Source organism: Pinus tabuliformis, chromosome 8 (genome assembly GCF_031772625.1).
Source record: "Pinus tabuliformis cultivar Carrire ecotype Pingquan chromosome 8, CPIR1, whole genome shotgun sequence".
Lineage (NCBI taxonomy): Eukaryota > Viridiplantae > Streptophyta > Pinopsida > Pinales > Pinaceae > Pinus > Pinus tabuliformis.
The window spans coordinates 1,308,983,747-1,309,009,083 of NC_142294.1; positions in this window are offsets into that span (position 1 = coordinate 1,308,983,747).

Here is a 25,337-nt window from a genome sequence, read left to right on the forward strand (position 1 = left end):
TGTCCTTTGGTAAGGTGTTGTAGGATAAAGATAAGTCCCTTAATGATTGTTTCTTTGATTTTGATTTTTTAAAATATGTTTTTTGTGTTAAATTTTTAAAATTTACCACTATATAAATTTAAATTCTCATTTTATAAAGATGTTTTTTTTTTGAAGTAATTACGATGATAAGTTATTAATTTATAAAACAAATGAATAAATTCAAACTTAAAAATAGTTCAATCATGTTGTATATTTCCTAAACTTTAATCCTTCAACTTCTCTGTTACAATATAGCAATTTAATTCACTGATTTTTTTAATGATAATTAATTTATCATCATATATAAAGCTTTTTAAAATGAACAAAAATATTTCATAATATCTATTTTTATAAATTTATTATATTTAATAAATATAAAAATAATAAATTTATTTTATATTTATTATCATAAAATTTTTTGACTTACCCACACAATAATTTATTTAACAATGTCACTTTACTGATATCAATTTATAATTTAATTATAACCCTGCAAATCAAGAATTTGTACCCATTTTTATATCTCAGACCCATCTCAAAATTTATATAAACAATTCATAATTGTACATATCAATATTTAGTACGAAGTTTTATATCTTAGGCCCATCTCAAAACTCATATATAAATGATTCATAGTTAAAATATACAATAATTGTATTACAAGATTATTTTAAATAATACAACTAATCACAATAATAAGAGAAGGCAAAATAGAATGATGCAACTTATCTAGTGCATTATTAAGATGAAAATAACTAGTATAAATTAATCAAAGCAAGAAGGATTTATTGCATAGCCATTAGAGAATAACCACCACCTAGACACACTTTCCTACATGAATTTCACCTCAAGTTAGGACAAGGCATGGAAAAATTTTCAATCTAGATTACTGAAACCACCTATATATCAACCAACAACATGAGAATGTTGCTCAGATGTACATGTCTACAATTTAATGCAGGGTAGGATAGAGTCACCATCCCAACAGTCTGGGTGATACAAGAGAGTTGAAGCTTGATTTGTACTAAAAATGCTTTCTTTCCAAGCCACCCAACTTGAGATAGGAGAACACCACCCTATTGTGCAGATGCACTAGCAACTGCTAAGGTAGTTAATCCATCATCCAGTGTAGCAGTTATGAGGACAAGTTCAAAACAAATATGCCTTTTGATTAGTGTGGGAGTTGAATATGTTGGATCCATAGCTCCTGAGGATAAGGAAATGTGCTAAGGTTCCCTTTATGGGTTAGATTCATCAAGAGCATGGGAAATGCCTAGAATGAAAGTTATGTATGCTAGTAGCTATACAAACTGCAATACCAATTTTATAATAATTTGTTAGTTTCCAAATATCTTCAATAAATGCTTCTTAAAATTTCAAAAATTGCCCCCATTATATCCAAACCTATTTCATAATTTCCACCCACTCTTATATCAGATCAACGTTCTCTTGATGATACATTTTAGATTGTTGTAATGTGGATCATGATGCATGATCAAGATGCATTGAAAAATGTGTTCAAGAACTCTAGTGTATTATTGTAAGAATTATGGTCTTACTTATTGATGAGAAACGAGATTTTTCTAAAATATAAATATAAATTTCTAAGTATATTCTTTGATTATGAGTGGATATTCTCTTATTGTATTTATATATATTTCCCCTCTAGAAGATAGTGAGTAACATGTCCACACCATATAGAAAAATGGGTAAAATCAAAGCACTCATAATATGTGATGTGAACATACGTTATCTTCAAGAAGGTGGCATAACTTCCACTATCTTTTCATTATTTAAAACGTTATATAAATACAATATTTATCATTCTATATTTAAATGTTGTTTTGTTAATGGTTATAAATCTTAAATTTCATTATTATTCAATATGTAATTAACTATATACTTAAGCAATGAAAGTTTTAAGAACAATTATATTCTTTAAATTTATTTTTCAATTAGATGAAGTAAATAAAAACCATGAACAAATAATTACTACCATTAAATAAATTTCAAAACCAAATTTCAAAACTGCAAACATAATACTAGAATTCATCATATTAAATTACTAGAAATAACACATTTTAAGTTAAATTATCTATGGAACATGGATGTAGTAGAACACCCACTATCAATCCATAATGATTCTAATCAAGTTCCATTGACAAACAGGGATATCAAAAAATAAGGGTGATTTCTATATGCAATATTCTTTAAAATTTAAGACTATGTGTAGAAACAGTACATTAATGCATATTGTATTATTTGAAAATATTCAATAAATAGTATTAAATGGTTATATCAATAACAATAATGTATTAAAGAACTTATGGAATTTTGCGATGATAAAAATCTCATCAAAATGTGTTCATAATGTATGGTATTAAATGATAGTTGTCATGTCAACAGAAAAATATAATTGTTGTTACTTGTTTATCATTAAAATTAATTAATTTTATATATATATATATATATATAATGAAATGAATTATATAACTATCCATGGGACTTTGGATTGATAGTGAATGGGTGCACTGTTAAGGCACTCCTTGCAATAGGTCACTGGTTCAAATCCCCCGTGGGTACTTACCTACCAAAAAAAAAGAAAATGAGTTATATACTAACCTATATACATGAAGCGAACATGCATAGATTTAAATTATACTAAGATAATAATAAATTGTATGTATTTATCAACCTTAACATCAAATCGTAAATATGACCATGATGCCTTCCATCATATTAATAAATATTATTGTCATTTTTATTTTCTTATTGTGTAGTCTCTTACCTAATTCTAGACATATGAATGTGTTTAGTCCATTTGATGTCTAGTACATAGACATAGTCACCTTTGTTACTTTCTTGGGTTATTATGTTTCATTTTTTACTCCGTGGTGGGTTTCTTGTTAAGATGTTCTCTCCTTCCCATAGATCAGCCCCTTTATGTTTTCTTGATCTATTTTACTTATGTTAGTTAGACATGAATTTTTGAGATTTTCAATGCCCACATTATCATTTTGGGTACACATAAGTGTTCAAAAGGTTAAAATTTATGTTACCCTCTCCTTGTCTATCTCAAACACATGAAACATAGGTCATAAAATTATCTACATGCCCTTTTCACAGTGCCCTTTTCAAGTCATTCATATACCTACTAAGGATCAATTGATTATGAAGTTCAACCGATATACAAGGTTTTGGGAACTCCAAATTTTCCTAAAGGGATATTTTCATGCCTTTTACACCCTTATGGATTTAGTTTTCTCATAAATAGCCTCTTTTAAACTTTATTTAGGTTCGCAGAAAAATATTTTGGCCTCTTAAATCTTACCAAAACACTATCATGTTTTTTCAAATATTCGATCTTAACTTCAATAACACTTGAACCACCTACATTTAGAATGTCCATTGCCAACCTCATAGAAATTACTTATCCCTATAATTTCTCTCTTCTAACTAGTCAAATTCGTTTGATTCTTTAGTACAATTCTTCCCATTCTTTATCCTAGTGTAGTTTGGATCTACTTCTTTTTCCTTGTGCATATTTATTAGATCCTCTCAAACCCACTTTCAAGAAGGATTATTAGCGCCACCTTCTATGGAGAGCATCTCCCAGTTAAGGGATAATTTTATCATGCAATTGGTATTATGATTTGTAGGCTTATTCTGCCTTTGTATATATATTTCTTTGTTTTGGAGACTTATAATTTTGAAAGAAAAATGGGGAGATTGTTTGATTTCCTTGAACAATGCCTCATGTGTTAGTAAAAATAGGGTCCACATCTTTATTTATTTTCTAATGGTATCTAGGATAATTTTCAATTACTCTCTCTAACTTAAACATACACATGGTATGACCCAACTTTATCACAAAATTATGTTCCTTCCCTTTTCCAGGTTAATAAGCTTGTTCCTATACTCTTTCCACGTGTTCATGTGGGATGACCTATAATTTCAAACATGTGACCAACTCATTTCCCATGTGGAGAATTATTTCTAGGACCTACTATATTTTATCTTAGGAGCATTATGACCCTCTTAAGAGATCCTTGTCATCTACCTCTAATTGTTACCTCTCAATGTAATAACAATGAGCCCATGTATGCATCTATGTGCCTCCTTGACAAGAGAAGGATCATGTAGGTCTTCACCATCTCTATGGATTTTCCTCAAATTTGTGGGTTTTTACTCAACCACTTATCACGCAGCTCCTAAAACATGTGACCAACCCAATATCATAATAAAAAATTGTTCATTGTGACAAATTACACTTGCGTTAAATGATTTTGTAACCTCCTATCAATGAGATTAGCACCTAACATATCTAAATATGGAAAGTGATTTTGATTTACCAACCCTTAAGGGATGTTATATTGTAGCCCTTCATTTTTTTTGAATTAGATGTCTCTAGTTCTTAGTTAATGAATGATTATTTTGTAAATCCAAAAGAAAAATTAGTCACTTAATCTGTTTTAGCTCTTGACCAAGATAAGTAAGTAGTAGTTTCCATTTCTTTCTTTTGTGATTTTCAGTGTGAATTAACTAAAATAATTTGAGACTTGTTTTAGATTGTTTAGAGAATTTACAAGTTGGTTGTAATCTACCTTGTTGTCTATTATTTCCTATTCACATTGGAATTTAATTTTGTTTTGTAGCCTTAGAATTAATCTCACTTAAAATTTAAATTTCTTCTTAAATTATTTTATAGCTTATGTTAAATATCACCCATAACCATGTAAGGGCCATTCTTGGTGATTTTATAATTTGTATATTTGTATATAATTATTTTGTTAATTTGTAGTAATTTTTTTTTTTTTTTTTAACTATAGCGGTTATATTAATTATTTAAAACCGGTTGGGCCGAAACCAAAACAACCATCATTACAATATTCAAAATTCCTTTTAGTTGCAGCTCCCCTTTTCCTTACATAGGTGTAGATTTACTCTAGATTATGGGATCAGGTTCCATGTAGGTTCTCCATCATTCTTTCTTAAGGCTCCTTGTGGCAGGAGGCATGCCAGGTTTTCTTTTGCATCTGCTTCCTTATTTGAGCCACGCAGAATATGTAAACGGAGATAGGAAGAGAAGTCTTGGAGCAGGTATCTCAGCCTTTGAAGTTTCTTGTTGAGCGCCGTGGTCCTCCAAATTTAATATCTTTATAAAAAATTTTGAGTCCTCAAAGTCCATATCCTAAGCATATTGTTCTATGTAGCTTTCATGTAGCACAAAATTATACTTAAGTATAGTAGATGCATTTATAATGGGTCTAGATAACATGTCTGCAACTTCGTTGTGTATGCCCTTTTTATATCTGATGACTAGATGAAACTGTTGTAGAAAACCCATCCATCTGTAATGTCTTGATTGCTGCAACTTATTTTGGGAGTGTAGATATTGAAGTGGCTAATGATCAGTATGTATTACTATCTCTTTGTCCATTAAGTAATGTTTCCACTTTTTCACACTCTGGACTAATGCATACAATTCTTTATCATATGTAGGATATTTAACAACTACAGGATTAAAAGTCTCAGAATGATAACATATGGGTTTACCGTGCTGTGTCAACACTACTCCCATGGCATAGTCACTAGCATCTGTTTGGATTTCAAATGGTCTTTGTAGATCTGGCAGTTCTAATATAGGTCTTGTACTAATCTTTTCTTTCAAGGTGTTGAAGGCTTTTTGATGTTTGCCTCCCCACTGAAACACCTTGCTCAATCCTGTCAAAGCATGTAAGGGAGTTGCAATTGAGGAAAAATTAGAAATGAACTTCCTCCAATATTGTGCTGCTCCTAATAAGCTTCTCACTTTTGTAGCAGACTTGGGTTTAAGCCAGTTTATAATGACTGCCACTTTAGAGGGATCTATTTTCAATTCATCACCCCCTACTATATGACCCAAATAATTTAGAGATGTTTTGCCAAATTCACATTTTGAGAGTTTAACATAAAGTTTTTCTCTTTTCAAAACATCTAATGTCTGCTTAACATGCTTTAAGTGTTCTTCCCATGTTTTACTAAAAATCAGAATGTCATCCAGATACACAATAACAAAATCATAAAGAAAAGGTATGAGTACTTCATTCATTAATCTCATGAAAGTAGCAGGAGCATTGGTCAATCCAAAAGGCATAACCAACCACTCATACAATTCCTGATTTGTTTTGAAAGTAGTCTTCCATGCATCTTTCTCTGCAACTCTGACCTGATGGTATCCACTTTACAAATCCAGCTTGGTGAAATAAACAACTTCCTTCAATTGATCTAGAAGATCATCTATGTGAGGAAGGGGATAACAATTTTTGATTGTTATCTTATTCAGTGCTCGGTAGTCAATGCACATTCTCCACGAGCCATCTTTCTTTCTCACCAAAATGATTGGTGACCCACATGGTGATGTGCTAGGCCTGATGAACCCTTTCTCAAGCAACTCCTTTACCCGCTTCTTGATTTCAGCATTCTTTAAAGCAGACAACCTATACATCCCAATGTTAGGAAATGGAACATCTTGCTGCAAAATAATATCATGTACTATTTCCTTTTTGGGTGGTAGACCTTTAGGTTCCTGAAACAAGACATCATACTCTGAAACAATGTTTTCTATATTAGCTCGCTGTTGAGCATTACAACCCTCAAATACATTGGTTTTATCAGGTTTCTTTTCCTTTACAACCATTAGTAAGAATTGTTTGCACGAATTTATCATCCTTTTCATCTGCCCAAAATTTATGAGAGTATAATTATTCTTGAGCTTGTGAGCTCTTACAAAGTATTCGATTCCATCTTTAACAAGTAGATACTTGTTCTCAACTCTATAGAAAATAGCCTTTCTGTCATACAAGTAAGGACTTCGTAAAACAATTCCACATATATCCAAAGGAATTATGTCTAACTCAACCTCATCTACCAATGCTGACCCAAAAGAAAACTTGAGTTTGCACTGTCTAGTCACTTGTAGTTGTGCTTTATCATTCAACCATCCTAATGGGTATGGTTTCTTGTGAGGTGTAGTTGCTAATCCCAATTTCTTTAAAATTGCTTCAGAAATCAAATTTACTTATGAGCCACTATCAAACAAAGTATCAATCTTTTGATGCTTGGAAATAACTCGAATATGGAAAAGCTCATGTATTTTTCTCTCATGTTCTTCATCAATAATAGTTTGAGTAGAATTACTAGTAGATGATTCAGAATTCTTACCTTTTATACCTATGGCTGCAATGATTGTTTCATCTCTCGAGTCTGACCCCAAATATTTCTGAATAGCTACAACCATCTTCTTCTTCTTGCCCTCAGACTTCTTAGGTCATAGCTCTGGATGCAGAATCCAACAGTGCTCATCATCATGCCCCTCCTTTTTATAGTGAGTGCATGAAGCTTTGCCTTTCTGTGCAGTGTTAGCCTTCCTTGCTTTCCACTTCTACTTTCTTTTCTCCTTGCTCTTGCTTACAGTGGGTTGGGATGGTCCCCCAACTTCTGGATTTCCATTCTTTCCTCTAGCTTCTAGATGAGTAGCTTGTACAGATACCTCATCTATACTAGTGGGATTAAACATGAGGATGGTATGCCTCATGTAGCTATGTAGACCACCAATGTACTTCAAAAGAGTCTCTGGTGAGTCTAATGAGATACCCAACATCAATGCTCTCTTTCTGAACTCTTTAGTATACCCTTGCACACTTTGCCCTTTCAACTGCCGAAGAGTTTGCCAACTCATCATGACTTGTTGCATGCAGGCCAATGGATAAAACTACTTTTTGATTGCAGTAACAAATTCACTCCAGATAGAGATGGTCTTACCATGTTTCTTTATGCCAGCTTGGGTTTTGCCTTCCCACCAAACAAAGGCAGTGCCTCCTAGGTGTAGGCTTGCCAGTTGAATTTTACTCTTGTCTGAGTTGATGTTCTGCACTCTGCAATACACATCAATTTGTCTAACCCAATTGTCCAATTTTTCAGCATTTAGCTCTCCATCATATATAGGCAAATAAAAATTAGCATCTAGCTTAATCAAAGATTCTTTCTTATTATGCACAGGGCTATTAGGAGGTGTGAGAAAGCTTTCCTCTCTCCCCTTTCCTTTTGAGTGGTCATGGGAATGAGACTCATCTTCTTCTTTATCTTGTTTAGAACTTGATGAATCTTCATCCTTGTGCTTTCTAAAGTGCCTATACATTTATTCTACAATAGACTTTATAGCTAGGAAAATCTCCATGAATTGAGGATCTGGACCCATAGAACCTTCCTCTGAAATTGTCTTCCGAGAATAGACTCTCCCAATTTCAGGATTAGTTTCGAACAACTCTCCTTCTCCTAATTTGAGCTTTGATCTAGTGAGAGTTCAACGGCTAAACTAACACAACCTTTTCTAACCTTATAGCCTAGTGCTCTGATACCACTTGATCTGATATTCACCCTATGAGTGACATCAACTAAATATTTATTGTTTAAAGGTATTACAAACTCATGTGCTGGTGTGTGTTCTATGTTATTGAAGCAATGGATCAATCAGATTACCAATACATAGATAATAAAATGGAAAGACAACAGAGAAATACAGTAAGCAACCACAAAGACACAAGAATTTTAATAAGGAGTTCACCCTATACTCTAGGGCTACGTCTCCAGTCCAACTTTCAGTGGTGGCCTTGTGTTATTGTGTCTTTAAGTAGAGAATTACAATGTAGGGACTCAATGTGAGTTCTCCTGAAGCATGTTTGCTTGGCACGGTGGTTCTTGGATTCTCCAAGCCACTGGAGTACACTGACTCTTCTTCTTCCTACCAGCTTTGTGACCCTCTGGTCTATAGTGGGGAGCCCAATATGGTGCTCAGCGTGGACAGATCCTCTATGGGATGGCTCGTATCTCTCAAGCCTCTTGTGCTCGATGCTGGCTCTAGTTAGCTCGGCCCTTTGTCCTCCTTCTGCTTTTGCTTCACTGTCTTCTTCTCTGATTTCTGTCTCTCAATGTTCAGTCCTCCTCTTGGGGTTCGTTTTGACTGACTTGACTGTCCTATTTCTTATCAATGTTAATGGTTTTTAGCCATTCATTCTAATGCCTATTCGGTTCCTCTTTGGACTCTGTCGATTCACCTTCTGCAGCTGTGCTTGGAGTTCCCTGTCCGGGGTCATCATGAATGCTCAGGGAGTGGCCACTTGTCCTCCTCTAAACAACGCTAGCCTGCTTCGTCAGTTCTTTTCTTCAGTTACCTCGTGGATGAAGTCTTTCCTCCACTGTGGCAGTCAAATAGATTCTAAATCTTTACAAATCACGGTGTATTCCTTCGTCGATTCTGCTTCCTCCATCGGGCTTGATCTCAACCGTCCGATCTAGGGCCTCTAGATCCGATGCCATACGCACTTCCCACGCGGTTGACTTTCTCGACCGTTACCACGTGATCAACGACAGTTTTCTCTCACCTCCGCTTGCCACGTGTCGATCGTTGAGTGGGATCGCTTCGATTCCATCCAAAAATGTTTACCATTTGAGGGCACCCCGATCAATGCCGTCAGTTTCCAGAGCGCAGGTCCCGCCTTTGTACGTTTAGTACTTCTGCCTTTTCAGTCACGGTTCTCTGGTTCCCGACGCGACCAAGTGCCTAAGGCTCCCCCATTTCAGCCCTATTTGCCCAACGATACATGGTAAGGGGCTACTTTGACCTCCTTTTTCCAATCTGGGGCTCCCAGTGGCTACTTTGAACTACTGCGCAGTCTCCATGGGCCTCGGTCAGTGCACTTTGACCGAGATCCTCATCGTTCCACGCTAGCTACCATTGCCACTGGTTTAGGGGTGTTTTTTATCACAGTTCTAAATTCTTAGAGATTTTTCCTGACCTAATACAGTCATGGTTCTTTGATAGTCTTTTATGGATCCAATTCAGATCATGGCCTTCCCACTGAAAAAGCTTTTGGACCACCAAAAGTTGGTTTTCTTTCAAGCATCGACTAAGTGAGGATATTGTTGTCTCATTTGTCCAATCTCAATCCACTTTCCACTGCTCAACTTCGAACCTTTGAGTCCAATTCTGTGGTACTCAACATGTCCTCTGCACGTCATCCTCACCTTCATGTCCAAGACTGTGTCTTCCTACAATTCATTAATATATTCAGGTAGCAGGTCATCAATAGAAGTCAATTGAATTTGCTCTTCGGGATCCTCAACCATTGAAGGTTCAAACAATCTCAAGAAATCTGTGTTTATAACTGAGTAGATGTGCATGTAAGCTGGCAGATCAAGGCGAAAAGGTCCATACCTGATAGGCTTTAGCTTTTTACCTTCACCTTGCATCCTATCCTTGCTGATATACAGCCAGACTTGGTCTCCAACTTGAAAACTATGCTCCATCCGATGCTTGTCATGCCTACCCTTTTATTTGGCTTTGCTCTTTTCCAGATGTTCTTGTACTGCCTGGTGGATCTCCTGGATCTATTCAATGAACCTAATTGCCTTGTCCACATTACTGTGTCCATCAACCATGCTATCTTTACCAAAGACAAAATCCAAGGGGGACCTTGGTATGAAACCAAAACAGGTCACAAAAGGAGATCCCTGTGTAGAAGAGTGTTTGGCTCTATTGTAAGCATGCTACACGTAACTCAAATGTTCATCCCAAAGCTTAGGATGTTTGCTGCAATATCCCCTGAGTAACTGGATCACTGTCCTGTTAACTACTTCTGTCCGGCCATCGGTTTGTGGATGGAAAGCTATGATTTTCGTCCGTTGGGTGTCCATCAGTTCCCACAGACTTGACCAAAACTTCCCCACAAATCGGGTGTCTCGATCAGATACAATAGAAGTGGGTAATACAAAATGAACCCATACATGTTCAAAGAATAATTTTGCAGTTTGTTCAGCTGTAGTCTGTTTATTACAAGGTATCAAAATACACATTTTGTTGAACCTATCCACAACCACATATAGATAATCATGACCTGTCCTAGATTTAGGCAGTCCTCCAACAAAATCCATGGAAACACTTTCCCAAGGATGAGAAGGAACTAGTAAAGGAGTGTAAAAGCCTAGTTTTCTATTGTTGGGATTGCTTTTAGCATACATAGTACACCCTCTTACATATCTAGAAACTGTCTCATTCATTTTCGGCCAATAAAAAAACCTTTGCAGCTGTGCAACTGTTTTACTTACCCCAAAGTGACCTGATATCAGAGATGTGTGTGCCTCTATAATTATCTTTACTCTCTTTGTTTGTGGAATACAAATTTTCCCACAATGGTATAAGAGTCAATCCTTCACATGATAGTCCAATTCTTCTACCTTTTTTCCTCGACTCAAAGTTGCATATACATCTTTAAAGTCCATATCCTGAGCATATTGTTCTATGTATCTTTCATGTAGCACATAATTATGCTTAAGTATAGTAGATGCATTTATAATGGGTCTAGATAACATGTCTTCAACTTTGTTGTGTATGCCCTTTTTATATTTGATGACTAGATGAAACTGTTGTAGAAAACCCATCCATCTGTAATGTATTGATTGCTGCAACTTAGTTTGGGAGTGTAGATATTGAAGTGGTTGATAATCAGTATTTATTAACGTCTCTTTGCCCATTAAGTAATGTTTCCACTTTTTCACACTCTAAACTAATGCATACAATTCTTTATCATATGTAGGATAGTTAACTATTGCAAGTTTAAAAGTCTCAGAATGATAACATATGGGTTTACCATGCTATGTCAACACTGCTCCCATGGCATAGTCACTGGCATATGTTTGGATTTAAAATGGTCTTTGTAGATCTGGAAGTGCTAATACAGGTGTTGTACTAATCTTTTCTTTCAAGGTGTTGAAGGCTTTCTGATGTTTTCCTCCCCACTGAAACACCTTGTTCAATCCTGTCAAAGCATGTAAGGGAGCTGCAATTGAGGAAAAATTAGAAATGAACTTCCTCCAATATTGTGCTGCTCCTAATAAGCTTCTCACTTCTGTAGCAGACTTGGGTTTAGGCCAGTTTACAATGGCTGCTACTTTAGAGGGATCTATTTTCAATTCACCACCCCCTACTATATGACCCAAATAATTTAGAGATGTTTTGCCAAATTCACATTTTGAGAGTTTAACATAAAGCTTTTCTCTTTTCAAAACATCTAATGTCTGCTTAACATGCTTTAAGTGTTCTTCCCACATTTTACTAAAAACCAGAATGTCATCCAGATACACAATAACAAAATCATCAAGAAAAGGTCTGAGTACTTCATTCATTAATCTCATGAAAGTAGCAGCAGCATTGGTCAAGACAAAAGGCATAACCAGCCACTCATACAATCCCTGCTTTGTTTTGAAAGCAGTCTTCCATGCATCTTGCTCTGCAACTCTAACCTGATGGTACCCACTGTACAAATCGAGCTTGGTGAAATAAACAGCTTCCTTCAATTGATCTAAAATATCATCTATGCGAGGAAGGGGATAACGATTTTTTATTGTTATCTTATTCAGTGCTCGGTAGTCAATGCACATTCTCCACGAGCCATCTTTCTTTCTCACCAAAATGATTGGTGACCCACATGGTGATGTGCTAGGCTTGATGAACCCTTTCTCAAGCAACTCCTACACCTGCTTCTTGATTTCAGTATTCTCTAAATCAGACAACCTATACATCCCAATGTTAGGAAATGGAACATATTGCTGCAAAATAATATCATGTATTATTTCCTTTTTGGGTGGCAGACCTTTAGGTGGCTGAAACAAGACATCATACTCTGAAACAATGTTTTCTATATCAGCTTGCTGCTAAGCATTACAGCCCTCAAATACATTGGTTTTATCAGGTTTCTTTTCCTTTACAACCATTAGTAAGAATTGTTTGCATGAATTTATCATCCTTTTCATCTGCCCAAAATTTATGAGAGTATAATTATTCTTGAGCTTGTGAGCTCTTACAAAGTATTCAATTCCATCTTTAAAAAGTAGATACTTGTTCTCAACTCTATAGAAAATAGCCTTTCTATCATACAAGTAAGGACTTCCTAAAACAATTCCACATATATCCAAAGGAATTATGTCTAACTCAACCTCATCTACAAATGTTGACCCAAAAGAAAACTTGAGTTTGCATTGTCTAGTCACTTGTAGTTGTGCTTTATCATTCAACCATCCTAATGGGTATGGTTTCTTGTGAGGTGTAGTTGCTAATCCCAATTTCTTTACAATTGCTTCAGAAATCAAATTTACTTGTGAGCCACTATCAAACAAAGTATCAATCTTTTGATGCTTGGAAATAACTCGAATAGGGAAAAGCTCATGTATTTTTCTCTCATGTTCTTCATCAATAATAGTTTGAGCAGAATTACGATTAGATGCTTCAGAATTCTTACCTTTTATACCTGTGGCTGCAATCATTTTTTCATCTCCTGAGTCTGACCCCAAATATTTCCGAATAGCTGTAGCAGTCTTCTTCTTCTTGCCCTCAGACTTCTTAGGTCATAGCTTTGGATGCAGAATCCAACAGTGCTCATCATCATGCCCCTCCTTTTTACAGTGAGTGGATGAAGCTTTGCCTTTTTGTGCAGTGTTAGCCTTCCTTGCTTTCCACTTCTACTTTCTTTTCTCCTTGCTCTTGCTTACAGTGGGTTGGATGGTCCCCCAACTTCTGGATTTCCATTCTTTCCTCTAGCTTCTAAATGAGTAGCTTGTATAGATACCTCATCTATACTAGTGGGATTAAACATGAGGATGGTATGCCTCATGTAGCTGTGTAGACCACCAATGTACTTCAAAAGAGTCTCTGGTGAGTCTAATGAGATACCCAACATCAATGCTCTCTTTCTAAACTCTTGAGTATACCCTTGCACACTTTTCCCTTTCAACTGCCGAGGCGTTTGCCAACTCATCATGGCTTGTTGCATGTAGGCCAATGGATAAAACTGCTTTTTGATTGCAGCAACAAATTCACTCCAGACAGAGATGGCCTTACCATGTTTCTTTATGCCAGCTTGGGTTTTTCCTTCCCACCAAACCAAGGTAGTGCCTCCTAGGCATAGGCTTGCCAGCTAAATTTTACTCTTGTCTGAGCTTATGTTCTGCACTCTGCAATACACATCAATTTGTCTAATCCAATTGTCCAGTTTTTCAGCATTTAGCTCTCCATCATATATAGGAAAATCAAATTTAACATCTAGCTTAATCAAAGATGCTTTCTTATTATGCACAGGGCTATTAGGAGGTGTGAGAAAGCTGTCCTCTTTCCCCTTTCCTTTTGAGTGGTCATGGGAATGAGACTCATATTCTTCTTTATCTTGTTTAGAACCTGATGAATCTTCATCCTTGTGCTTTCTAAAGTGCCTATACATTTCTTCTACAATAGACTTTATAGCTAGGAAAATCTCCATGAATTGAGGGTATGGCCCCATAGAATCTTCCTCTCACATTGTCTTCCGAGAATAGACTCTCCCAATTTCAGGATTAGTTTCGACCAACTCTCGTTCTCGTAATTTGAACTTTGATCTAGTGAGCATTCAATAGCTAAACCAACACAAGCTTGTCTAACCTTACAGCCTAGCGCTCTGATACCACCTAATCTGATATTCACCCTATGAGTGACATCAGCTAAAGATTTATTTTTTAAAGGTATTATAGACTCATGTGTTGGTGTGTCTTCTGTGTTACTGAAGCAACGAATTGATCAGATTTCCAATACACAAACACTAAAATGGAAAGACAACAGAGAAATACAGTAAGCAATCACAAAGACACAAGAATTTTAATAAGAAGTTCACCTTATACTCCAGGGCTACGTCTCCGGTCCAGCTTTCAGTGGTGGCCTTGTTTTATTGTATCTTTAAGCAGAGAATTACAATGCAAGGACTTAATGTGAGTTCTTCTGAAGCAAGTTTTCTAGCAAGGTGGTTCTTGGATTCCCCAAGCCACTGGAGTACACAAACACTTCTTCTTCCTACCAGCTCTGTGACCCTCTGGTCTACAGTGGGGACCCCAATATGGTGCTCAACCCGGATAGATCCTCTATGGGATGGCTCGAATCTCTCAAGCCTCTGGTTCTTGATGCTACCTCTAGTCAGCTTGGCCCTCTGTCCTCCTTCTACTTTTGCTTCACTATATTCTTCTCTGATTTCTGTCTCTCACTGTTCAGTCCTCCTCTCGAGGTTCGTTCTATCTGACTCGATTGTCCTATTTATTTTTGTTGTTCATGGTTTTTAGCCATTCGTTCCAATGCATGTTCGGTTCCTCTTCCACCTCTATCGATTCACCTTCTGCAGCTGTGCTTGGAGTTCCCTGTTCGGCTTCATCATGAATGCTCAGGGAGTGGCCACTTGTCCTCCTCTAAACAGCGCCAGCCTGCTTCGCCGGTTTGTTTCTTCAGTTACGTCATGGATGAAGTCTTTCCTCCACCATGGCGGTCAAACGGATTCCAAATATTTACAAATAACAATGTATTCCTTCGTCGATTTTGCTTCCTCCATCAGGCTTGATCTCAGCCGTCCAATCTGGGGCCTCTATATCCAACTCCATACGCACGTCTCGCACAGTTGACTTGCTCGACCATTAGTGCACGATCGACGATGGTTTTCTCTCACCTCCGCTTGCCACACATCGATCGTTGAGTGGGATCACTCCACCTCCATGCAAAACCGTTTACCATTTGAGGGTGCCCTGATCAATACCGCCGGTTTCCAGAGCGTGGGTCCCGCCTTTGTACGTTTAGCGCTTATGATTTTTTGCCCGTGGTTCTCCAGTTCCTGACGTGACCAAGTGCTTAAGGCTCCCCCATTTTGGCCCGGTTTTCCCAGTGATGCACGATTAGCACTAATCGCGCATCAAAATCCACCTCCTTTTCCCGATCCAAGGCTCCCTGGGGCTACTTTGACCTCCTGCGCAGTCTCCATGGACCTCAGTCAGCGCACTTTGACAGAGGTCCTCGTCATTCCACACTGGCTACCATTGCCACTAGTTTAGGGGTGTTTTTGATCTCGGTTCTGAATTCTTCGAGATTTGTCCCAACCTGATACAGTCATGGTTCTTTGACAGTCTTTTATGGATCCAATTCGAATCACTGAACCCATGCCTCGACAGCCTTGGGGGAACACCATAACCCTGTAAATTGACCGATGAGCCCTCCTTCACCTAAGTTCATAGTAGATTTGCAAGAATATTCTACAGGTAGGGTTACTGTGGGGATGTTGTCAATTTTCTTTACAAACTTGCATTGAGTTTCCCTTGCTGGGTGTTTACTACTATCGTCGATCAGCTTCCTGAATGCAAGGATCTCTGGTGGAGGAGGAAAAGGAGGAGGTGCCCTAGGGCCCCCTCCTGGGGCCATGATGATGAAGGGAGTACTCAGATTACGCGAGGGGCTGCTATGCACGCGAAGCGGAGGTTTTCCATACATGAAGTCAAACTTCGCTGAATTTGTAAATATTAGTATAGCACCCTTACAAGAGATTTTGGAATTTTCTTTCCCTTGTGGAAAGAATTTTTTTGGCTAATGGATCCATTAAAACCATCAAGTGAAACCATGAAAAATGGATTTGGTTATATTTAAAGAACCTCATACTAGGTTGCTTCCTCTTGTTGGGTTGTGTTATATTCTTTCCATGACTAGCCCATGTAGTTAACTGAGGGGTTAGAGGGGGGGAAGAGTCCCCCCTTCGTTGCGTCGATTATGTAGCGGGGGGTCACACGGGGTTTGAGGTGTACCCATAACCCCACTTTATGGGGTCTGAGGCAGTGCCCTAGAAAATTTTGGTTTTGGACCCTATGTTAGGTTGGGCGGACCCACCTATGGTTTTGTGCATGATTTTCGCACATTTGTTTTGGACACGATGGTTTTCGGTCCATGGTGTTGGATGCTTCAACATGTATAAATATGTATTATAACATTGAAAGGAACATAATGAAAAATCAAGCTGGTAGTCCTGGTTTTGGGATCCAGGGGAAAATCTCCGTGTATATGTGTTTTATGTGTTATGCTCTCACATTGTTTATTTTCTGTGTTTTAGACTTCGTATGCAGGTAATTTCTGTACGGGGTTAAAACCTACATTTGGTATCAGAGTAGTTTTGGCTTCAAGGGGACGCCTTTGTTGCTGAGGGGTTTCACTCGGGCCTGTGGTAGACCCTGTTCAGTGGGAGATCTGTGAGATCGATTCTGTTGGTGAAAGAATATGGTGAGCAGTGGAAAGATAGAGATCAAGAAATTTAATGGTCAGAGTTTTGAGTTGTGGAAACTCAAGATGGAGGATCTGTTGGTGGATAAAGATCATTGGATCGCGGTAGATCCGGGTACTAAACCAACAAGAGTGTCTGATGAAGAATGGAAGAAGTTAGATCGGAAGGTAAAGAGCACAATACGATTGTGTGTCTCAGATTCAGAATTGCTGAATTATTAGGGGAAGCTACGGCGAAGGCTTTGTGGGAAAAGTTAGGGACTTTGTACCAATCTAAGTCTCTGGTGAATAAACTATTCCTGCAGAAAAAGTTGTATAACCTGAGGATGAAAGATGGAGACTCGATGACAGAGCATCTGAACACATTTAATAATATGGTAAGTCAGTTATCGTCTGTTGATATTAAAATTTTAGATGAGATAAGTGCATTAGTTTGTTGTGTTCTCTACCAGATTTGTGGGATATTTTGGTTATTGCAATAGGTAGCAATGCAACTGCCTTGCAGTTTGATGAAATAGTCTCAGCCTTGTTGATGGAGGAGATGAGACGGAAAAATATGGAGAGCCAGAATGGTGATGCCTTGTCTGTACGAGGACTGTCCCAGAACAAAAACAAAAATAAGTCATTGAGTGGGAGAACTAAATCTAGAGGGAGATCTAAATCTCTAGGAAAACCTGTAAAGGTTGTGTGCTAGAAATGCGGAAAGGAAGGGCACTACAAAAGGGATTGTAAATCTAAAGCTCCTGACAAAGGAAATGGATCTAATGATGCTCCTTCAACAGAGGTGAAAACCACCTTAGATGAAGGTGGGGATGTGTTACTTGCCTTCTTCAAGTACACATGTAGATCATGAGGTGTGGTTGATTGACTCAAGTGCATCCTTTCACTTCACTCCCCATAGAGAGTGGTTCTGCGCGTATGAGAAATACGATGGTGGCGATGTCTTCTTGGGGGATGACAGGAAGGCTAGAATCATTGGTCGTGGAAAATTAAAGTTGAAGTTGCAAGGTGGAAGGATTAGAACACTTCTGGATGTTCTGCATATTCCTGCGTTGGCCAGAAATCTTATTTCTGTAAGCAAGTTGGATGATGCAGGTGTAAAAATAGTGTTCGAGAAGAATACCTACAAAATGGTTCAGGGAGCACTGGTATTGATGTGGGGAGTTTGAATTGGAACTCTGTACAAGCTACAAGGTAGAGCTGTTATTGATTGGTGCAACAGTTCTGTGGTTCCTGAAAGTGGAGCATAAAATCTAGTGGTCTCTGGAGAGAAGACCATGTTGTGGCATCAAAGGCTTGGACATATTGGAGAGAAGGGCCTTCGAATACTTCATGGTAAAGGTATGGTAGAAGGTATGAGTAATAGCTCTCTGGATTTTGATTTCTGTGAAAATTGTGTATATGGGAAGCAGAATCGGGTGAGTTTCCCATCTGGTAGTAAGAGGTGAACAAATATTAGAACTTGTGCACAGTGATGTGTTTGGACCTGTGAAGGTTCCATCACTGGGTAAGCCTGTGTACTATGTATTATTTATAGATGACTTCTCAAGGAATATATGGATATATTTCTTTAAGAAGAAATCTGAAGCCTTTGATAGGTTTAAATAATTTAAGGCTCTCGTGGAAAATCAAACAGAGAAGAAGATAAAGGTGTTGAGGATAGATAATGGTGGAGAGTTTTGCATCAAGGAATTTGAAGAATTCTGTAAGAAGTGTGGTATAGCACAACATAAGACTACTCCATATACACCTCATAAAAATGGAGTTGCAGAAAGAATGAATAAGACATTGATGGAAAGGGAAAGAAGCATGCTTAGTGGTGCTGGGTTAGGACAGGAATTCTAGGCAGATGTAGTGGATATTGCATGTTACCTGGTCAATAGGTCACCTTCATCAGCGTTGGAGGATAAGGCTCCACAAGAGGTATGGAATGGTAAGAAACCCTCTCTTTCACATCTGAGGGTATTTGGATGTGATGCATTTGTACATGTTCCAAATGAGAAACGAACCAAGTTGGATAGTAAATCTGCAAAGTGCATCCTTATTGGGTATAAGGATGGTTTAAAGGGTTATAAGCTTTGGAACCCAGTCACACAGAAGGTTGTGTACATCCGAGATGTGGTGTTTAGAGAGGTAAAAGATGTTATTAAACATGAAGTCCAACCAAAGGAACCTAAGAAGATAGAGTTTGAGCTTAAGGAGGAAGAATCAGACTCTACAGCAGAGGAGGAATCGGAAGATGAAGAGCCACAAACTCTGGGTGTGAGAAGATCAGTTCGAGAAAGAAGGCAGCCAGAAAGGTATAGTCCATCTGCTTTCTGTTCAAATTTTGCTTTATTTATTACTAATGATGATCCGAGAACTGTGAATAAAGCAGTAGATTCAGAGGATGGAAAACTTTGGAAAGAGGCCATGGTTGATGAAATGGCATCTTTGCACAAAAATGAGGCTTGGGATCTGGTGGAGTTGCCCGCTGGAAGGAAACCCATTGGCAGTAAATGGGTGTTCAAGAAGAAGACAAATGCAGAAGGAAAGGTGCAGAAATACAAAGCTCGGTTGGTAGCAAAAGGTTATTCTCAAGTGCTGGGAATTGATTTTGGTGATATTTTTCTCCTATTGCCAAGGTAAATTCTATTAGGTTACTTTTATCTGTTGTTTCTACTTTTGATTTTGAGGTAGAACAGATGGAAGTGAAGATAACATTTCTTCACGGGGATCTACAAGAGGAGATCTAAATGAAGCAACCTGAAGGCTTTGCAGTGAAGGGTAAGAAAGAACTGGTATGCAAGTTAAAGAAGTATCTGTATGGGTTAAAATAGTCACCAAGGATGTGGTATTAGAAATTTGATACATTTATACAGGGACTTGGCTTCACCAAAAGCAGAGTAGATCACTGTGTGTATTTTAAATTAATTGGTGACCGTGTTATTTATCTGGTCTTGTATGTGGATGATATGTTGCTGGCTGGAAATGACAAAGAAATTATCCAGGATTTGAAGACCCAATTGTCCTCCAAATTCAACATGAATGATCTTGGTTCTGCAAACTATATTTTGGGCATGGAAATTTAAAGAGATCGGGTAAAGAGGAAGTTCTGGTTAAACTAGAGGAAGTATGTTGAGACAATACTATAGAGGTTTAATATGCAAGATAGTAAACCGGTGAAGGTTCCTATTCCTGTAGGTGTGAGGTTATCTACTGAACAGTGTCCCAAGACATAAGAAGAGGAAGAGGACATGAGCCATGTTCCATATACAAGTGCAATCGATAGCCTGATGTATGCAATGGTCTATACTAGACCAGACATTGCACATGCAATGGAAGTGTTGAGCAAGTTTATGTCAAAACCAGGAAAGGAGCATTGGACAACAGTGAAGCGGGTTTTCAGGTATTTGCATGGAACTAGTGATTATGGTTTGTGCTACCAAGGAAGATTAGGATTGCACAGAATGTTGGATATTCATGGCTTTGTTGATGCTGACTGGGCTGGAGATCTGGATCAGAGAAGATCTACAAGTGGGTATGTTGTTCAGAAACTCTTCGGCAAAATCACATAACCAATCTATTGTCGACGCGTTTCGAACCAACCAGTGTGGTTCATCGCCAGGACAAGATGAAGAACTGATCTGGCTTAGCTTGATTAAATAGAGCGTGCAGAGACTCCAACGGCTATATTGCCAACGACTAATTTGACCTAAAGGACAAAGTCAAACCACTAATATTCTTGATATAATAAATTCTTATTATTCTTGGAAAACAGCTAAATTTGGTAAATAATATATTAAAAGAATTCATATGTATATCTAAAATTAAAAAATATTAAAAAATATATTATTATTATCTAAACCTAAAAGAATTCATTCGTTAACTAAATGATTATGTTTAATAAAGGTATAGCATATAATATTCATAAATTAATAAATAATTAAACAATCTATATTTGTTATTATCCCAATATTAATTAGATATAAGCAACTAGTCTTAGATTACTATTAGGTAAATCTATTGGTAAAATATATTATTTTATTATATAAATATGATGGCCCATTCGAATTCAAATAATATGTTATATATAGTAATTTATATTTATCCTTATTTACTTAGTAATTTATAATTTCAAGTAAACAATAGTATTCTGTTAAATCTTTATTATACTTAGAATTTAGTTACAATTGAGAAATACATTAAAGTACATGTTTAATTAATAAAAATAACTAACTCAATAGGTATAACATATATTTATTAATAATAATTTCTTATTTAATAATAATAAGTGGGTATGTGTTTAACCTATTTGGAGGTGCAGTTAGTTGGATGAGTAAGAAACAATCTATAGCAACACTATCAACTACAGAGGCAGAATACATGGAAGCCACTCACGCAAGCAAGGAAGAAGTTTGGTTGTAGAGATTGTGTTCAAGTATGGGGTTAGTATAGGGAGCTATAAGGATAGACTGTGACAGCCAAAGTGCAATTTTCTTGTCAAAGAACCCCACTTATCATTCAAAGACAAAGCACATTGATGTTCAATATCACTTTGTGAGGGATATGATAGAAAAAAAAAGGTGTTGCTGGTAAAGGTGGACACTTTGAAGAATACTGCAGATGCATTGACAAAATCTGTGAGCTCTGAGAAGTTCTCTTGGTGTAGAGAGACAATGGGTGTTTCAGGGCTAGAAAAATGACTAAGCTCTCTTGTGGCCCCCTGTGGAAAGAAAAAAACAAGTGGTAGAATGTTGGCTTGTGTTATATTCTTTCCACGACTAGCCCATGTAGTTAACCGAGGGGTTAGAGGGGAGCGGAGTCCCCCTTAGTTGCATCAATTGTGTAGTGGGGGGGGGGGGGGGGGGGGGGGTCATAGGGGGTTTGAGGTGTACCCGTAACCCCACTTTATGGGGTCCGGGGTAGCACCCCAGAAAATTTTGGTTTTGGACCCTATGTTAGGTTGGGCGGACCCACCTATGGTTTTGTGCATGATTTTCGCACATGTTTTTTGGACATGATGGTTTTCAGTCCATGGTATTGGATGCTTCGTCATGTATAAATATGTATTATAACATTGAAAGGAACATAATGAAAAATCAAGCTGGTAATCACGGTTTTGGGATCCAGGGGAAAATCTCTGTGTATATGTGTTTTATGTGTTATGCTCTTGCATTGTTTATTTTCTGTGTTTTAGAATTCGTATGCAGGTAATTTCTGTATGGGGTTAAAACCTACAGCTCTTGTTAACATATCATTATTTATGCCCATCAACAAATGGCACACGAAGGAGGAGTTAATTAGATCTGAATGGCTAAAGGGAGCCGCAAGAGACCCCTAAACACTCACTCCCCAATTGTTATTCATAGTCATTCAAATCCCCCTATGACTAAAGTTTCTTCCACCTCTCAACCTAACCTAATTTCTACACCACCTTCTCGCTTTGTGAAAACTACTAGCGATCCCTCCACTCCTACACCCTCTTTGGTCAAATTTGAGATTGAAGATCTAATTCATAATTCATAGAAACTACTATAATTACCTTAGTAGCAAGGGCTAGAGATGTTGAGGAGAAATTCTCTCAACATCTTGCATCACATATTGATTTATAGCTAAACAACACCCTTGTGCTCATTCCTTAGAAAGAATATCCCCAAACTATTAGAAAACCATAGATTACATGATATTTTGATTGGAAATGTTGATTGTAATTAACAGGATAACCCTAGTAAAAAAAACTTAGAATTGTCTATTAGTGAACCTCTATAATTTATACAAGAACAAAATAATATTCAAGTAGGAGGAGTCCATCCATCACCTTCACCACTTAGCTCATCTTCCTCTTCTTCTAGTGAATATTCTTCTGAAGAAGAAATTTCCCACCATTTTTCATCAAAAGAATAGAAAACTTCATAGACCTCCCAAGGCTCATCACACATGATAAATAAAACTTCAAATAATCCTACTAGACAGTGGCTTTATCAAGATACAATTGTTGTGTTGTGTCACCACAGACCTTGCCCAAAATTCCTAAAACATTTCTTCCAAGGTTTGACGCTGATACTAAGAAACCTGCCAGAAACCATATTAAGAAATTCATGTTAGTTGTTAGTCTAAGGAATGTATAGCATGAATATGTTGTTTTTAGACTATTCCCCTACCCCTTCTAGGGTAAAACCTCTACTTGGTACTTTACCCAAGAACCTCAAAGTATAACATCTTAGGGTTAATTTGAATAGTTTTTCTGTCTAAATGGTATCAAATCAAATGATAATTTGTGTTGATGTGCTTATTTCGATCATGAAATATAGAATTCTTGGACAACTTTATTGTAGAAGTATTTTCAACATGTAAAGGAGTTTAGTTCACTTGACTCTCCTGCAAGTCTTCAAGTATTTTCTCGCGCCACACAATTTCCCTTGTCACTTATGTGGGCACCACATATTCTTGATTTGTTGTCAAATTTTTTGGAACTAACTATTTGCATGACCTCTAAGAGACCATTTTTGATCCTAGACTCATGAGATGTCCTGAAGTTGATCCTTTATTTTCCTTGTCGACATTGAAGTCTGAATCAGAATGTCCATTAAGAATGAAGTCACCCACCTTGGTGTACTTATTTCCATAATATTGAGTTCCTTTTAAGTATCTCAAGGCTCTTTTTACAATAGACTAATGTCCCTCACATGATTTCAACTTAATTCTTGAAAGGATTCTCCCACATATGAGATATATAGTTTGGTTGTGGTGAGGTATAAGATGAGACTTCCTACAACGAATCTATACTTGGTTGCATCCAAAAATTCATTCCATTCTTTCAATGTAAGATTCAAATTGTGTTCCATTAGATTAGAGATAGAGTTGCAATGTCTCAAGCCAAATCTATTCAGTGGTCCTACAACATACTTGTTTCGGGAAATGACTATGTAGTTTGGATTTTGATTGACTTCAATAACCAAGTAATAATGAATATGTCCTAAGTCTGTCATTTCAAAATGTTTCTTCAAATATTTCTTCATGGATACAATATAGAATATTTTATTTGTCTATGAATAACATTATTGAAAAAATCCCTGCAAGCATAACAAGTATGAATATCTTGTGATTGTTGAATTTATCTTGGAACTAATTGGAAGGGAACATAACTTCATGTCTTAGTGACATATCTACTCTAAAAGAGTTTAACTTGGCCAAAATCAAATTATATGGATAAAATCGTCAAGAATTCTGTAAATTATCATTGTTGGCTTCTCTAAATATTTCATTTAATAATATCTATAGGCCAATCCCAATAGGAACACAATTTTACACTTTCACCGTGAATTCATTTCAGAATAATAAATGATTATGTGGGCTTTCTTTACCACCATTCAAGAAAAAAGATAAATCAAATAAAAAAATGGATAGAGATAATGATAGGGGGAGTAATGATAAAATAGGTTGGTTGGGCCATGCAAATGAAAAAGTATCTTTGATAGCATTGGAAATGGGGGTGGGGATCATATTTTGAGGATTTTTTTCTATGTTAATTGTTTGCAATAGGACAAGGTGTTGGATATTGGATTTTCCTCCCAGCGACACATGAAAACCATTTTATGGACTCTATTAATTCCCTACACAGCTCTATAATGCTTCTTTATATAATCAATGTCCTATTGTATATAATTGTGTTTTTTGGTATTGTATTTGAATGTGATTTACCCATATGTATTATCATCTTATTTAATTTAATGGTATAGTGTTTCAATGTAGGTAAACAACTTTTCAAGATATGCAAAATTGAATTCAAAGAGTTTATTTGAATTTCTACTAAGTATTGAAATACAAATATATATGTAAGGCATGAATTGGATTATCTGGATGGAAATTTTATGCTCAGTTAAAATGTCTTGTATCAAAAGACTTTATGGTTCACTTCACTTAAAGGATTACATCTTGATTTCAAATGTTTATTTTCCTAGAACTTCCACGTATTTGTAATGTAATAGAGACTCTACGTCATTTAATAGAATACATTCTTCCAATGTAAATTAGCCCCAAAGAATACACTATATGCTCTATTTTATTTTAAGAACATGTTAATGATGCCTAACATGATAATTTTGTATGTTGCTAGCTACAAGAATTTCAATATAAATTTGTATATAATTTGTTAGTTTCTAAATATCTTCAGTAGAGGATTTCAATTTTTTTT